This window comes from Pituophis catenifer, unplaced genomic scaffold (genome assembly GCF_029215685.1).
Source record: "Pituophis catenifer annectens isolate HBS135680 unplaced genomic scaffold, rPitCat1.0.hap2 SCAF_2, whole genome shotgun sequence".
Classification (NCBI taxonomy): Eukaryota; Metazoa; Chordata; class Lepidosauria; order Squamata; family Colubridae; genus Pituophis; species Pituophis catenifer.
In genome coordinates this window covers 218481124-218499725 of record NW_027256882.1, presented here as the reverse complement: position 1 = coordinate 218499725, position 18602 = coordinate 218481124, and positions in this window count along the sequence as shown.

Below are 18602 nucleotides of genomic sequence, written 5' to 3'. Positions count from 1 at the left end.
AAACTGGAAATGGGGCCTGCCTGGTCATTTGGACACAAGATTCCTGCATTTTTAAGACTTCGTTTAAAGAGTTGCTTTACTGCTATACTTTGTGTCTCTTATCTGATAATCTTATGCATTATGAAAAACGCTTCCCTCCATTTATTTATATAATCAAATATTTTTAGTTTTCAGGTATCTTCTGTGTGAGTGACTTTTTGTTTTTTAAGAGACAGATGGATAGTTAGGTTTGCTTGAATGTTTCTTCAGGAAATTACCGACTGCATGGGAGTGAAAAAAGTTTTCTAACTTTCTAAAAACAGGAAGTGCTTTTCAGCATTAAAATATGACTGTTCCTCTGGGAAGAACGTAAAGATAGCATAGTTAACAATATCATTCTGGTGGTAACTCTGTGGAAATTGCTATTTAAAGGAAGGACATTTTGTTGTAGCTTTATGGCTTACCTTCTAAAATCCCATCCCTGATGTGGCATCTGTAAATCTACAGAGAATTTCTTAATGATCCATCTAAATGTGTGGCACAGTATCCCCTTAATTGGACTTTTCCATCTGGTGAGTTTTACATGAAGAGAATATGAAACCTCTTCCTGATTCTCAAGTCTCTAAGCACTGGCTTACTGCCTCACTTTGCATCTCTGGTAAAAGTATCCAGCAGAGAACTGCCAAAATTCTGGATTTAGTGATTTAATCTCCCTTGATCTCAAAAGGCTGCTTAGCTTCCTTCACTTGCACATGACATCCTCTTCCCTCTGCGTTGAGGCAGTAAGTCCAACTAGCCTTCATGATTCAGGATAATATTTAACATCTAAAGTGGTCCATAGGCTTGGGCAATATCTATAGGATGTAGCCAGGGGTGAAATCTAAAATTTTTCCCTACCGGTTCTGTGGGCGTGGCTTGGTGGGGGGGTGTCCTGTGACTGAGTGGGCGTGGCCAACTCAATGTCACTCACAGCCACACCCACTCAGTCACAAGACCCCCTTCCACCAAGCCACGCCCACAGAACCCGGTAGGAAAACTTTTTAAATTTCTTTTTCCCGCGGCTCTGCCCACCCGCCCCATTCCCCGGACTCCTACTGCTCACCTTTCTCCCACGGCTGGCTGTCAGGGAAGGCAAGCACCCGAAAGGTAGCAGAGTCGCTCACTCTCCTTCTTGAATGAGCCGCTCTGGTCCACGCGCCGGCTGCGCAAGCGCACACCCAACCTGCCGCTGAATTAAATAAACAATGTGCGCTTGCGCAGCCGGCACGTGGACCAGAGCGGCTCATTCAAGAAGGAGAGTGAGCGACTCTGCTACCTTTCGGGGTCTTGCCTTCCCTGACAGCCAGCCGCGGGAGAAAGGTGATCAGTAGGAGTCCGGGGATGGTGCATTCCCTGAGTCCGGGGAATGGGGCGGATGGGTGGAACCTCCAGCTGCCATTGCTACCGGTTCTCCGAACCACCGGCCATCATCGCTACCTACTTGCCCGAGCCAGTCCGAAATGGGAGCATTTCACCCCTGGATGTAGCTAACCCCTCGCCCATGTCCATCATTGCACAGGTATGAAAAAAAACTTCTCTTTCCCATGCCAAGGAATTCAGATCCATAATCGCATAATTTTTACTTCTTACGGTCCTCAGAGACAATCAACGGTACCACAGAACATTCATTCCTAGTTTTCAAAAAACTTAAATTTACATACTACATGTAAACATGTAGTATGTAAAATTGTCATGGGTCTGCAAGACTGAAAGACTAATGCAGAATGTCTCTAATACCAAGTTTAAATGTGAAAGGTTGTCACGTTTTATCAGTGATAATTAAGGTTGCTAATTAGTAAATATATTGTGTGACCATATTGAGCTACAGATGGCCAGGTTTCATTCCCTTATCAGTTGAAATTTCAAGAATGAAGTATTTTTCGGATCGTGCTTCTCTGCCTGGGGTTTTCATTTTGTAACTGGAATCAGTGTAGTTTCCAGAAATTGTTTAAAAAATTATTCAAAGTTCAAAGCCTTTATTGTCATTGTACATTGTACATCATGTATAAAACAAAATTGGTTTAGCCTCTACTGGTGCAGTCCATACAAGAATACAAGACAACATGAATAATATAAAGAATAATATTCTTTAAATAATAATAACTACTTGTACAAGTAGTTGGGGGGAAAAAACAAGTCATATGTTTCCATATTCTATTCTAAGAAAAAAAATTATGACATCTTAGCATAAGAGCTTTAGTGTAACTGTAATTTAATAAGCCTCCCCTGCTGTTTCCCATTTTTAGACCATTGCAGATGTCACACAAAAGTGCACACCAGCGGGGGATTAATTCATAAGAAACAAAAGTCATGTCCTCTTCATTCTGATCTACTTAGAATCTAAGATCTTGTTTAAGACGGTTTAATTTGAGGTTGCAAGATTGGTTTAGGGCAGCTTACATCCAAGACTATTTCCTGTTGATTGCTTTTATTATACTATTTTGAGTATCATAAAATATCGATTTAAAAGTCTGGTTAAATTGCATGGATCATTTATACAGTTTTAAATGTTAACTGCCATATAACAGTCTTCAAAAGAAGGATAAGATTGTAAAAAAAACAGGAAGGAGGGAAGAGACAAGGTGGAAAATAGAAAAAAGATGCATACATATTGGTCAGCCAAATAATGCAGCACTTAAAGGTGTTAGACAAATAAAGTGCCTTACGATCCAGAAGAAAATACAAGGTAGAAATAGTTAACTCATTTTCATATGGATAAGCAAAGACATTACGAATTACAGATATAAATAAATAAAACTTCAAGTTTCTAAAAAGAAACTTACACTTTGTAGATCTCAGCTGTTATTAGGTTCACTTTAAGATAACTTTAAGAGAGTCAGTTTGGTCTAGTACTTACAGGATTGTTGTCGGGAAACTAAGATATGCTCACCACTTTGACTTGTGGTGGCACGCAGAGCCATATCGGTGGGCACGCGAGTGTTGCCCTAGCCCAGCTCCGGTGGGATCAGACGTCGGGGAATAGAGGGCCTCCGGGGGCTGGGGAAGGCCATTTTCACCCTCCCCAGGCTCCTAGAAAGGCTCTGGAGCCTGGGGAGAGTGAAAAACGGGCCTTCTGGGCCCATCAGAAGTCGGCAAACAGGCCATTTCCGGCCTCCGTGGGGGTTGGGAAGGCCGTTTTCGCCCTCCCTAGGTTCCTAGAAAGGCTCTGGAGCCTGGAGCCTGGGGAAGGCGAAAAATGGGCCTACCGGGTCCACCATGCTATCATGTGCCAAAAGTGGGGGGAGTGCGGGGGGGTCACATGCGCATGCATGGTGGGCGGGGTGCATTGACTTATGGGAGTGGGCACGTGTACGCACGACCCCCCCACTCCCCCTCGCTTTTGGCACGCGACGACAAAAAGGTTAGCCATCACTAACCGTCTAGTCTAAAATCTAGCAGTTCTCCATTAATTGGGGAACTGGAGAACTCAAAAGCTTTTGTAGTTGTAAAATCTGCACATTGGCAAATACACTTTTGGTGCCCTTGGGATGGCTATGTTGGAATGGATTGTGCTCTGCATTAAATTTTTTTTTTCCCCTTTTGCATCTATGGTATCAAGTCTGATGAAATTTCCTTCCTGGCCAAATTATGCAGTTATAAAAATGAGTAGAGCTGCTTTTATGTGCGTTCCAGTTTTTAGTTTTAAGAAGTATATGTAACATCTGTAGAATTTGTAAATTTCCAGAAATTGCAGCTACTACTGTGAACTTTATTGTAGTTGTATTAACATCTGCTGCTGATTTTTTATGGTGTATTCAGCTTTTTATGATTCCATCTTTCATGTGTCCCTTTTTATGGCAAGCTGTTTCTAAAACACTTCTTAGTGGGTGATATACATGTTAGAAAAAAATAACAACTATACTACTTTGATGAAATAGACTAGTTTATGTTTCTTTAAAGTGATCTCATATTTATTGTTTTCTGAAGGTCTGTAAGGGAGCCATTGCTCCCAATGCTACTTCTTAACTTTATTAAATAAACAACAAACTAGAAAGTTAAGAATTTTCAACTCTAAAATATGACTTATTTGGCAAATGAAGATTAAGTAGCATTTTTGTTCTCTTCTTGGAGGCACGATTAGAAGCTGACTGATATTCTATTAATCCTTCAGTCAATCTTGACTTCCACCATCTATAGGGACAGATTTATGCGGGTTTTTTGGCAATATATTCAAAAATGATTTTGTAGTGTCCTTTTCGGAGATATCTTTTTGATTTCTCAATCTAGGGCTGAAAGCAAAGGGACTGGCACAAATCACTCATCTGGCTTTTGTGTTGATTTGGGAATTAGAACTCACATTTTTATGCTTTTGATCAATTGCTCTTAATAGGTACCTCAAATTGTTACGTTGTATCAAAGCTACTTCTCATTGTCCAAGGGAAATAGTTTGAAAATACTTGAATCCTTACATATTTTCTCTTTTTCTGTTTCCCATTTCTCACTACCTTTTTTATAAGAAGACTTGGCAATTCCATTCTTCCATTTAAGTTATATTTGTTTTTCAATTTCTTTTAACGCTGCTTTTTACTCTCAATGTGACGTGAGCAATACTGCTTCTTGCAACTGGAAAAGTTTATGACACTCAATATAGTAGAGCTCACATATTTTGTCAACAATTTTTTTAAAAAAAATGGCTGTTGTTTAAGAATTTCACCTTTCTTGCCATTTAATGCCTCTAGTGCATTTAGCGCAGTGGTGAAATCCAAATTTTTTTACTTCCAGTTCTATGGGTGTGGCTTGGTGGGCGTGCGTGCATGCGTGGCTTGGTGGGCAAGTATACTACAAAATCTCCATTCCCATCCCACTCCAGGGGAAGGATACTACAAAATCCCCATTCCTTCCCTACTCCTGGGGGAAGGATATTGCAAAATCTCCATTCCCACCCCATTCTGGGGCCAGCCAGAGATAGTATTTGCCAGTTCTCCAAACTACTCAAAATTTCCGCTACCAGTTCTCCAGAACCTGTCAGAACCTGCTGGATTTCACCCCTGATTTAGCATTATTGAGGGCTGCAAAAACAGAAGCAAACAAAACACATCCAACAATCAATTATATTGGGTCTACATTTTAACCAGTACATTAGGTATTTGAAAGAATTGATTGCAGCATGCCTTTGACATTTTGGAAGGTGCATTTATTCCTTCAGGGTATGACAGCACTGGCCTTTACAGGGAATATATTATTATACTCCCCTCTAAGTAGAATGCTACAAGAATCTTTATTATAATGCAGTGAGAATCTTTTATTTTTTAACAGCAGAGATGTGACTCTGGAACCATCTCTTCTGAAGGTTGTATCTCATCAATCTCTCTTTCCCAGGGAGGACCTAACTTCCCCTTTGATGAAAACAAAAAGAATGCTTTTCTCCAAGGACCTTTATAGCTTTAAGGCTTTCTGCTAATGTCCTTTAATTAAGATTCCTTAATTTTAATTCAGTTTAAGCAGGGGCTTGAGTGTATGCCCTAATGGGTCATTACAGTTCTAGGATATTTGTAGGTTTTAAGGACATAAAATTGCAGTAGCCTGGCTTGAAGGAAATGATATGGTTTTAAATATTAGAGTTTTAAAACACAGACCAGCAGTAATTTCTAGGCAAAAAAAAAAGTGTGGCTAAAAAATCTAAATGAATCTATTGGTCCTTTCTGACACATTTCTGGTCTTGCAAGAAGCAAGAGAAGCAATGGGAAAATGGCGCGCATCATGTGTGTGAGTAGGGATTTTAGCTTGCTTTCGGCAGCTGCTTGCAAAGCAGTAAAAGGGTGTAGCAGAGCAATTGTAGGCAAAAGGAAAAAGAGCAGGAGGATATTCAGACAGCAGGAGCTGCCTAGAGAAGTGCTCCATTTTGGCAGTGTTTTCCATGGCAGAGAATTCTGGGAGTGGAAATCCACAGCTGTGGGAACAGGCCAAGTTGGGAAACACTGGCGTTAAAACATCACCTTATAAAACACATATGCTAATATAAAATATGGAACCTGGGACAAAGGAGCCTTGGTGGCGCAGTGGACTAAAATGTTGTTAAAGTAGCACTTAGCTGCCAGCTGCCTGCAATTACTGCGAGTTCAAATCTCACCAGGCTCAAGATCAATTCAGCCTTCCATCCTTCCGAGGTAGGTAAAATGGGGACCCGGATTGTGGGGCAATAAGCTGACTTTGTATAAAAAAAGAACAACGCTTGGGGGGGGGGCAAAAGCCCTACTAAGCAGGTATATACAAAAGTATGAAGGCTATTGTTTAACACATTGTAAGCCGCCCTGAGTCTCTGGAGAAGGGCGGCATATAAATCGAACTAATAAATAAATAAATAAATGGATGGATGGATGGAAGGATGGATGGATGGATGGATGGATAGATGGATGGATGGATATATCCATGAAAGGGCTAGAGCAGGGGTGTCAAACTCTAGGCCGCGGGCTGGATCTGGTTCATGGGGTGCTTAGATCTGGTCTGCAGGCCTGCCCTGGAAACAGCGAAGGACCGGCCCACAGTGTCTCTGCCAGCAAAAATGGATCTTGGAAGGGTTGCACGCAGCCTCCCTGAGATCCGTTTTCGCTGGCAGAGGGCTGCAGGAGGCTGTTGCGGCCAAAAATGGATCCTCAAAGAGTGATGTCGAGCTGGCCATGCCCCCTGGCCACGCCCCCCCCCCATCGCCCTGAGGTCAAACACAACTGATGCGGCCCTCAATAAATTGAGTTTGACACCCCTGGGCTAGAGCATGGGTGTCCAACCTTTCGGCTTGCCCGGGCTGCATTGAGTGAAAAGGAATTGCATTGGGCCACGTATAAACTACGTAATATAATTAATGTATATAAATAACAAACTTCCTTCATTTTTTGTATACTAACTGTTCAGGGCCACATGCAGCCGTGGGCCCCAGGTTGCATATACCTGGGCTAAAGCATACCTGTAATGGGTAGGAACACACTGGCAAGCAAGGAAGGCAGGTCCTGTGTTGTAAGTCAACAAAGAATGACCTTCTCTCTCTCTCTCCTCTATCTAAAGAAAACGAAAACAGTCAATTTAATATTTCACGTTGGGAAGAGAGAAATCCGGGTTGCAAGAACAGCAAGAAGGAGATGGAGGAGAGATTAAAAGAAGTGGAGGGTTGCTATTTCCCCTGACCCTGAGGAAGAAGTAAGTTTCGATTCAGGGGTGCTATTCAGCAGGTTCTGACAGGTTCTAGAGAACCTGTAGCGGAAATTTTGAGTACTTCGGAGAACTGGCAAATGCCATCTCTGGCTGGCCCCAGAGTGGAGTGGGAATGGAGATTTTGCAGTATCCTTCCTCTGCCACACCCACCAAGCCACGCCCACAGAACCGGTAGTAAAAAAAAATTGCATTCCACCACTAGTTTAGATGTCCCAGAAAAGCCAATAGTAAGTTAAGGGAATACTGAATTAGGGAGATGACTTCCAATGCAGTAATTGTTTGTCTAGATGTAAACAACTAAGATTATCTGAAACTCTTAGAACGTTAAGCTTTTGGCTTAATTTGTGTTTGATAGTTAAATACTTCCGTTTCTCTGAGAGATGAATACTGTAAATAGGATTATCCTCTGTAGTTTCATGTTCTTTGCACATGCTCATTGATTTGTATAGTTTCTTTTTATGCATCCTGAAACCTCATTACCTCCAAAGGCTTCCAAACAAGAGCACTGAAGCTATTTTAGTTATTATGACAATTGCACGGTCTGCTTAGCGATCTTACCTTTCCTTTGTACCATTCACTGGGAAATTATTTTTAATATGTTTTTAGCAGCACTGTAGATTGTAGGTTTATCACAGAAGTCAGATTTACAAAAAAAAAATCATTTTTTAATAAAGCTTAATTTATGATTAAGTCTTGCTCTATTCTGATTCCTAAGTTGGCAGTATCTTTCTCTCTAATATCCCTACAACTAAGATTGCAGTTACTTGAAGTGGTACTATATATTTTAATTCATTTCAACGATTCTTGTATTTTTCTGACCTGCTAGTACATTATGGGAGATTCCCAGTGGTGGGATTCAAATTTTTTACTACCGGTTCTGTGGGCGTGGCTTGGTGGGCATGGCATGGCTTAGTGGGCGTGGCATGGGAAGGATACTGTAAAATCTCCATTCCCACCCCACTCCTGGGGAAGGGTACTGCAAAATCCCCATTTCCTCCCAATCAGCTGGGACTCGGGAGGCAGAGAATAGATGGGGACGGGGCTAGTCAGAGGTGGTATTTACAGGGTCTCCGAACTACTCAAAATTTCCGCTACCGGTTCTCCAGAATTGGTAAATTCTGCTGAATATCACCTCTGGGGATTCCTAATGATACAACAGGCTCCTCTGTACAAGTAGATGGTGGCAGTGAAATTACTACAAAGTTGCTATTCCAAGGCAAGAAGGGAGACCAGGTTGTGTAAAAATTTTTAGTTTGTTTTGCTAGCCCTCTGCTAGCAAAAACAGAGCTCGGGGGGGGGAGGTGTGTGGCCCTTTGGGCCAGATCTAAGCACCCCACGGGCCTTGAGTTTGACACCCCTGTTCTAGGAGAGGAAGTAAAGATCCTTTGCCTTTTTCCTTACGAGCTCAGCCCTTGCCACTATCACAAGTTTGCATAATGATTGCAAAGTGCATACACACATATGGATAGATGTGCATCAAACATGCAGTACAAGCCAAAGATCATTGATGTACAAATCTTTCACATTGTTTGCATCAATCCTTATTTGGAAAATCCTGGAGACAGGTAGTCCTTGACTTACAACCACTTGTTAGTGACTGGAGTTACAATAGCACTGAAAAAAGTGATTTATGACCATTTTTCACCCTTATGACCATTGTAGCATCCCCACAGTCACCTGAACAAAATTCAGACGCTTGGCAACTGGCTTGTATATATGATGGTGGCAGTGTCTGAAGTCATGTGATCACCTTTTGCAACCTCTGACAAGCAAAGTCAATGGAAAAGCTAGATTTACTTAATAACTATGTTTCTAACTTAACAACTGCAGTGATTCACTTAACAACTGTCGCAAGGAAGGTAATAAAATGGAGCAAAACTCAATTACCATTTTTCAACTAAATTTGCAATCAACTCTCTAGACCCAGCTCTTCTTTTGAGGTAGAGTTAGACAGAATTGTGCCAAGAACCCATGATTGAATGCTGGTAAAATATAATTGAGCATAAATTGAATGTCTAAAGCAGGGGGGTCAAACTCGATTTCATTGAGGGCCACATCAGGGTTGTGTTTGACTTCAGGGGGGCAGGGTGGGCATGGTCAGTTCGACATCATTCATGTCGGCACCTGTGGTGGCCTAAGCGCTCTGCCAGAGAAAATGAGCTTTCAAGCTCCATTTTCGGCTATGACGGCCTCCTGCAACCCTCTGCCAGCAAGGAGCTTGGGAGGGCCCCACGCCCCCCTCCCCAAGCTCCATTTTCACTGCCAGAGGCACTGTGGGCCAGTCCTTTGCTGTTTCCAGGGTGGCCCCATGGGCCAGATCTAAGCACCCCTTGAGCCAGATCCGGCCCCCAATCTTTGAGTTTGACACCCCTGGTGTAAAGGATTTTTTCTCATTTAAGCTAATGTCCATCTTTCTTCTTAAATATATAACAAATAAAAATATTGTATCAGTCATATTCCTATAAACTCTGTTGAGAAAATTTCAAAATAATTGGCAAGATAATATACAGTATATTGTTTAAAAAGATAAGAATTTGATCTCAACTAATTTAAGTTCCATTAATTGATTTAGGTCTATTCTCCAAAGTCTAAATGTACCCCCCTAAAAATCTCTCATCACTTTTTTAAAAAAAAAACATTGCACCATGTACCAGCTTTTGACCTTCTTGTGAAACTATTTTAGCTATTATGATTTTATAATGAATATATTTTGGCATGTCTACTGGTGGACTGTCTGATATTTAATATTCACAAAGAAAAACGAGATTCCAAAGAGGAATAAAACAGAATGGAATGCAGCATCCCGGATCAGAGAGTTGAAATCAATGAATGGTTGAATCATTCTGGAGAATCTCCTGTAGGACAGCTGGACTCTGGCATATGAGTTATGGGCAATAGGTTCTATTCATTCTTGCAGCATTATATGCTGTGTTAATTAAAATTTAGCAACGAACATGAATGCACAGTAGAGAAGATTACTACTTTGTCTTAATGTCATGTCTATCATTCTTCATTGACAAAGTTTATATCTGTATTATTATTATTATTATTATTATTATTATTATTATTTAAATTTTTATACCGCCCTTCTCCCGAAGGACTCAGGGTGGTATATAGCCATATTAAAACAACATATACCCACAAAATTTAAAAGCAGTTTAAAATAGATTAAAAATTTGGCCCTTATATTAAAAACTACAAACACCCAATTAAAATTCATTTTCTAAGCCAGCCCGGCCTGTTGAAACAAAAGAGTCTTAAGGGCACGGTGAAAGGTACGTAGGTCGGGGATCATGCGAATCTCCGGGGGCAGTTCATTCCAGAGGACAGGTGCCCCCACAGAGAAGGCTCTCCCCCTGGGTGTCGCCAGTCGACATTGTTTGGCCGACGGCACCCTGAGGAGTCCCTCTCTGTGGGAGCGTATTGGCTGGTGGGAGGCTATCGGTGGCGGTTTAGCTCAGTAAGCCTCGTAGATCCTCTTTTCCATAGCTCACCTGGAGATTGATCTAAGAGGAATTTTTGCAATGTCTTATGATAAGCTTAGTGATTTGAATTAATTAACAAAGGTTAATTTAAAAAAAATATTCTTGCCATGAAGTTACATTAAAGTGTTCGGTAAGGACCGTTTCATGTTGGAGGAGGTCTCCTGGCTCTGAATTGGCGAAGACTGAAATTCAAAATTTATGGAAAACATCATGGTACTTTAAAAAAAAAACAAAAAAAAAAACTATTTCAGCATAGGATAAAATACAAAAAAGCAAAACAAAAACAACCCTGGATTAGGGAAAGGAGAAGTTAAAAAAAAAACAAATCAGTAGTGCAAAAAAAAAAAAAAAAAAAAAAAAAGGAAAAGGAGAAAAAAATAATAACTTCCAATTTTCTTTGATCAGATACAGATATAAAATACATTAATCTCTTATTCTAACTTCAAAAATAAGGCACAGTATATCTATAATCATAGATAGTTCCAATTGTGAAATTACAGAATTAAATGTTTATTTTTTTCAGTTTCTCGCAAAAACTCCAAGGAGAAACCAATTTAGACAAAGTCTTTTCTTTAATCAGAGTAGCTTTATCACCTCAGCTAATTCCATTAGCTTCAACGTCCATTGCCCCATTGAAGTAAATCTTTCCATCTCTGTACATATAACAGTCTTGTGGCTGTCATATAGAGAAACAAAGTCCTATGTTTTCTTTCAGTCTGAAAGAAGGAAAAGCTCTGGTTTCAATTCTACATTTATTTTAAGAACTCTCTGAATTATAATACATACCTGGTCACAATATTTTCTAGCTTCCTTACATATCCACCAAAGATGATAGAATATGAATCTGATAGAACATTAATCATATTAGTTATTCCAACTTATATTTGATATTCCCTTACAGATCTTTGACAATTTATCAGGTCTTAAATACTAACAATACATCATGTTATAAAAATTATCTTTCAAATTCTAATTCAATGTAAATTTCAGTCCTTCACACATTCTCCCACCGATTAAGCATTATATTCAGATTTTTTTTGCCCATTTAATCATACAGACCTTGACAGATCATCTTCTGTACTCATTTTTAGTAAAAACTTACATGTCTTAGCAAAAACACACCATCATCAGTACACAGAACCAAGTCAAAGACAGTTTTCTCATTTATAAAATCAAAATTCCTCTTGTCCAATTGAAACCTTTCTGTCAAATTGAACATAACCAAACCATTGACAAGTATGACCTTCCATTTCCAATTCTTCTCTGTTTTTAATTTAGGTTCTCCTTAAAAAAAAAAAAAAAAGGTCAATCAGCTTTGGTTAACCAAGACTGTATAACTGTTATACAGGAGCCCTGTTGATGCAGTGGTTAGAATGCAGTATTGCAGGCTAACTCTGCCCACAGTCTGCAGTTCGATCTTGACAGGCTCAGAGTTGACTCAGCCTTCCATCCTTCCGAGGTTGGAAAAATGAGGAGCCAGATAGTTGGAGGCAATATGCTGACTCCATAAACCACTTAGAGGGGTGCAAAGCACTATGAGTGCTGTTGCTATTGAAGATTACCATTTACATAAATAAAATAATAAAAAATAATACAAACTACTTCTAAAAAACATGAAGACATTACAGTGGATGTACTTCTTCGAAAATCTGAAAAGGTATTTGTTTTTCCTTTTGAACTTGAAAACTTAAATCTGGGTTAAGGGTAGGGTTAAGCAACTAACTCTATTGCATTTCTAACATGAGAACTATTCTTAGGTTCTTCATTCTATCTCGAAAGAAAACCACCACTGATTTAATTGAACCAAGGTTAGGCTCTTATTTACACATTCCCCTCAGTGGGTTTTTTTTTTTTTTTAAATAATAATGCCAAATAGAACTTTGCTATTGTGTCATATTTGCTTATTAACGTCTGCTTTGCAGATTTAATTTGGGCTAATTTTAGGAGCCCCTACCCATAAAATTGCAATATATATATATAGGACAGGCAGTCAGATGAATGAGTCAGAAGGACAGCTGAGAGAGGCTGAGTAAGCGGGGCAAGAGATGGACTCATTCATTCTCTTGTAAATGTGGCTGACATCAGAAGCTGAAGCCTGCAGGATGCAGATCTACAAAAGAAATGACTTCAGGGAAGTCATTTTCTTTCCATCACTATTGTGCTAGTATTTGCTGCGCCTCTGAAAAGAACACAGCTTGGCTGGCAAGATAAAAATCGCTGCATTCACAAATTGCTGGAAGAGTGTGCAGTACTGGCATGGTTTGCACTGTTCTCCTCCTGTGACCCCACAGCAGCTGTGCCCCTGGGATTCGCCCAATTTATTCTTACACTGTGTAGTGAGGACTGTGGTGGAGTAACAGAAGAGCATGGGAGACTGTTCGGAAAATAAAATCACCACCTTTGCTCCTGCATGACCTTTTAAGTTCTCTGGTTCACATTACCTGTATCTTCTTAATATTTAATATTGACATCCTGCTGTTTCTTTAAAACCTGATGCATTACAGCATCTTAGGTTCTTGGGAAGAACTTGGTGCCTATGAAGATCAACACCAACTAAAGAACCGGCAGCCATGATTTCACACTTTTGTGATGATACACAATAATAATTCATTTTAAACCTGTATTCCACCCAACGCTCAAGGATTCTGGATGACTCACAACAATAAAAGAAATTATAAAAAAAAGATGGCAAGCACAGTGAAGAGAGGGTCTTCATGACTCTTCTAACAACAGCAGAGTGGGGGCCGGACAGATCCAGAGGGTAGGTGCTGCTAGGCGGAGGAGCACTTCTGGGGTCCTGAGAGATGGCATTGTTTAATCAAAGGACTCCCCCCACCCCACAAGCATGCAAACACCGCAGGATCAAATTAGCTGGGCAGACGTTGTGGGAAACGGGGAGTACCTCATAGAACATTCTGGCATGTTCTATATAACTAAAGGCTTCCTATAATCAACAAAGCAAAGGAAATGGCTTAAAATTCTATTTGTCTTTCCATTCTCCATCTTCTTTTTTTTTAAGCATCTGAAATCATGTCTATTGCCTTTTCCAAAATCTTCCTGTTCATTTGGCACAATCTGGTAATTTATACATTCTTTTGTATCTCCTTTCTTCAATATAGGTTTATATAATTAGGTTTTTTTCTCCCAATCATCATGCCATTCTGAAATAAGCAGCAAAAGGCTAAGTTAAAAATTTGATTTAGAAAATTACAATGGACTAAGGATACAGATAAAATTGGAATACTGAAACTATAAAATATTAGAATTAATTATAAGGAACGAGCAGCTTCTCATGGGAAATAGATTCTGCTTTGGTTTTTACAAGACAAATCAAAGATAATTTTATGATTTCAAAAACTGGACACTAAAGGAGACTAAAGATTTTAGGCAGAAAAAAGATTTACAAGCCTGTAAAATATTGCATAACATAATCTCAATAAAAATGCCAGATGAGACTTTTGAAGAATGGAATAAGAAAAATGTAGTCCCAATATCAACAATGTCAGTAATTATGTTTGCTTCTATGGATGGACTGTGTCCAAAAGATGTTATTAAAAAATGACAGATGTAGAACAAATTTTAGCAGACAAATACAGATGGTATTGAAAGTGGATTTCAACTGGTAGGCCAAAGAGAATGATTTTAAAAAGATGTTTCACTGGATATACAAAATAAACAGGCTGAGATACCAGAATGTGAAAGGGAAATATAAATTACAAACCATAAGAGTGACCTGGATAATATTTTCTTGCTGATTTACAAAGGAGGCTTATTAAAGTCTTGAAGAACTCTGTTCAATGGGACAAAGAAGAAATGAAGAGAAATCAAATCCTATGACAATATTTGAATGAACTAACAAGTAGATAGAAGTAAAAGGAAGGAATATAAAGGTATATTTGATCAACATTAAAACAAGATATGTGGTTACTTCTGGTAACGCTTTCTGCTGACACCAGGAAAATATGATGTTTTATGGATTTGTTCATAGATAAGACATGTACTATGGGATGAAGAGATACATGTTTGTAGCCTTGGAGGGGCTGAAGAATCACTAAATTTGTTTATTATTTTAATAAAGGTTGGAAGTCACTTCTTTATTTTCTCTCTCTATTCTTTTTCTTTTTTTCTCTTTTCTCTTGCACTTTTTACTCATTTCTTTAAATTTAGTTTATATTATATTTGATATTATAATCAAAATTCTTAATAAAAATATTTAAAAAGATATGAAATACTTTTGAATTCTGAGTTAACAGTACTTTTATTGTGTTGTATGCTAACAATGGCATTGTAATGCTATGCATCTCATTCAAGTGCTAAGCTCACTATAATTATTATACCGCAAATTAACTTGCCTGAGAAACATCAACCAAAGGGATAATTGCCTAGATCTAAATAGTAGCAAATTGTTTTGCCAGCTATAATATTTTAGCTGTGAATGTAGTGGTACTATTCGTGACTGCTGCATTTAAATATGATGGCATTAAGCCAGCTAGCTTCTCAAGAGAAATAAAACCTTTAATTTGTAAAGATGTGGCTTATTAAGGATGAGGCATCACACAGTTATTCAAATATAATTAAATAAAGCAGGAGATGATGCAAACTAATTTTAATCTTTCTTGCCATTTGCAGGATCATCTAAATGCAGTCAAGGAATCTTTACCAAAATCACAGAAGCAGTTTTGCAAAGAGGCAAATTTACTTTCTTAGTTCCCTAGAAAAGTGAGCTTTATTTTATTATTGGTGTCTACCATCTCAAATCAACGCAAGATTTATTCTGAGATAAATGCTTTCAATGTAAATCAAATATTGTACTAGGGAATATGGATGCCAATTACAATGCAAAATAGTTGTGCCATATTTGTTCATATGATTATTTCAACAAAACTGATTGAAAACCAGCGTAGGTAATCAGATTTCAAAATTCAAACATTATCAGCACGAGTGTTAAGAACATAGCAAAAATGATCATTGTAGGCTCCCTAGGAAGAAAGGATCGTCTTTATTTTGAGTATGTCTCAAATTCCAAATGACTAGCTCTTCCATATACCATTTTAAGGATATAAAATGACTCTGATATATTAAAGCAAGAATCCATATAGCCAAGGTTATGTTAAATATAGTTGCCAAATATACAGGTTGTCCTTCACTTATGGCCATTTGTTTAATGACTATTCAAAGTTACAACGGCCTTGGAAAAAATAATTTACAACCTGCCTTTGAAATTACAACTTCAATACTACCCCCACGGTCACGTGATTGCAATTTGGGAACTTAGCAACCAAGACAATGGTTGCCACATCTTGCAGTCATATGAATTTTGACCTTCCCAGCTGGCTTCTGCAAGGCAAAGTCATTTGGAGATGCTGGATTCATTTAACAACAGCACGGTTCACTTAATGACCATATGATTCACTTAACGACCAAGATAAAACGGTCTTAAAATCAGTCGTAAGTCAAGGATTAGCTCATAGGAGCTTCTGTTGTGTTGATGATTTAAATTAGGGGTGTCAAACTCGTGGCCCTCGGGCCAGATGCATTACACACTGGCCATGCCCACCCTCAGTTTTGCAAAGGGGAAAAAAGTTGCGATACATCATGTGACGCCACGAGTTTGACGCCCCTGATTTAAATGGAAGAGAGAGAGAGATCAATATTATGGCCCATTTTTCACTTGGAGTGAAGGGTGGAAATTGGAGTGAGGGGGAGGATTGTGGAAAAGAGACCAGTTTCCTATCCTAAAACTTTTCCAATACTAGCTGGCCAGTTCTGCTTCCAGAATGCAACTAGTTTGTTGCCATTTTTCAGTAATGCAGTCTTGGGATTCTGTGCAGCTTCTTTATGCAGGTTATCCATCCTTACTTTTTAGCAACAGAAAGCAAATCAATTAATCAAGAATGAAAGTAATGAAACAGATCATATAAAATGGTGGCCTTAAGTGTCTTGAAATACATAAAGGATCTATAATTGGGTGGATAAATGTGGCAGAGATTGTTAAAACTCTAAAAAGATCTTTATTTGGAAATGAATGAATGGAGCCCATCTTTTATATATGTGAAAAATCTGTCAAGATTTCTTTTACCTTAAATCGCTGTGAACTGCAAAAATGGATATCAGTGCCACATGGTTGACTGTAATGAATATAATCTGCCATATATCGATTTTGGGTGTAAAAGTTCACTGCACATAATCAAATTAGAAAAATCCATATTCTTCATCACCATCATTATTATGGTAAGGAGTGTTTATAGCAACTGTTAAAAAGTTGTATATAAAAAAGTCATATTTGTGGGACTCACTAGAAAAGTGGATTAATTATGGAAATTTATCCGCAACAGCACATTTTCTAGGCCAGGGATGTCAAACTCGATTTCATTGAGGGCCGCATCAGGGTTGTGTTTGACCTCGGTGGGCCGGGTGGGCATAGCTGGGGTGGGTGTGGCCAAAGTGGGCGTGAACAGCTCAATGTCACTCATGTTGGGGGCACCTGTGGTGGCCCAGTCAGGGCCTCCAGCCCTCTGCAAGCGAAAACGGAGCCCGGGAATCCGTTTTCACTGGCAGAGGCACCTCAGGCCGTTCCTTCACTATTTCCAGGATGGTCCCGTGACCCAGATCTAAGCACCTCGCAGGCCAGTTCCGGCATGTGGGCCTTGAGTTTGACACCCCTGTTCTATGCAGTTCAGTTAAACCAAATTTATGTAATTGAATTTAGTATCTTAAGTTAGAGTTGGACTGGGCTTCCACAGAGTCCCCAACTGGAATGATTCTCCTGAAATGGCTCTTTCTCCAGTAATGCCACATCTCATTTGACAGAGCTGCTTGGAGAAGACAGTTGAAAATTATCTCAGTTCATGTCATGATATCTAATTTCCTGGGCACATCTTATTTTTATTCCAGCAGAAATCATCTTGACATGTTTTGCCTTGGAGCCTTCAATTCTGGACATTTGGGGACAGAATACCATTAGGGGGTAATGGTGGGTAGTATTTAATCCATTCTTCTTCAAAGTAGGATTACCTATGTTGTAAACACGATATAGCTATGTAGATGCAGCAGGGCTTATAGAAAGGTTAGCTAGTAATAGAGGGAAGAAGAACACTGTTTTCCATGTCTTTGCAGGATCCAGCCCTCTGATTAAGATAGAATTAAAGGGATCTTCTCTGGGCTATTAATCTTTAAATGACATTGATTACAAAGTTGCCGTGCCTTTTCCGTATCTGAGCAACTCCTTGGCAAGGCCATAATTTAGACAGATAATACAGTGATTCCCCAGGTATCCTCCTGCAGATAGACTGTACGTTAAAATCTATTTTTAGGTATTAAGATGCCTGATTGACACAAAATATATCTTAAGGCTGCATGTTTTTCTACATAGGTTTCTGAGAGCTTTTGGGTATTAGCAGTGGTGGGATTCTACCAGTTCACACCGGTTCGGTAGAACCGGTTGTTAAGTATTTAAGCAGTTCGGAGAACTGGTTGTTAAAAGAAATCTCCTTTCGTTTTTTTCATGTTTTTTCACTTTACAGGGTTAATCCTGTAAGGAATTACAACATTCTGTGTTGTTTCCTAGCCTAATCTTTATTGCCCTGCTTAGGAAACTCCCTCTCCGGCAGTATGCCTAGACTTACTGTCACTTCTGGTTCCGGAGGTTCTTGGAGGTTTTTTTTTTTTTTTTTTTTTTGCTTGACTTTCTTAAAGGGGAAGGGTTGTTTTAAGCTTTTTACACCGCTGTTGGGAGGAAATACTCCACTGTTGGAGTTCTTCCAGCCAGGGTGCAATGATCAGCACTTTGAAGAAATAATTGAATAATGAAGCAGAAGCTTTTAATGACAAGGAACCAAGTTGAGTGACATTCAGCAAGGCTTCTTGGCTAGCTGTAAACTCAAACGTGAATTTACATACCCTTTCTGATTTTTGGTCTAAAACTGGTTTTTGGTGAAGTTTAATTCTGTGCTT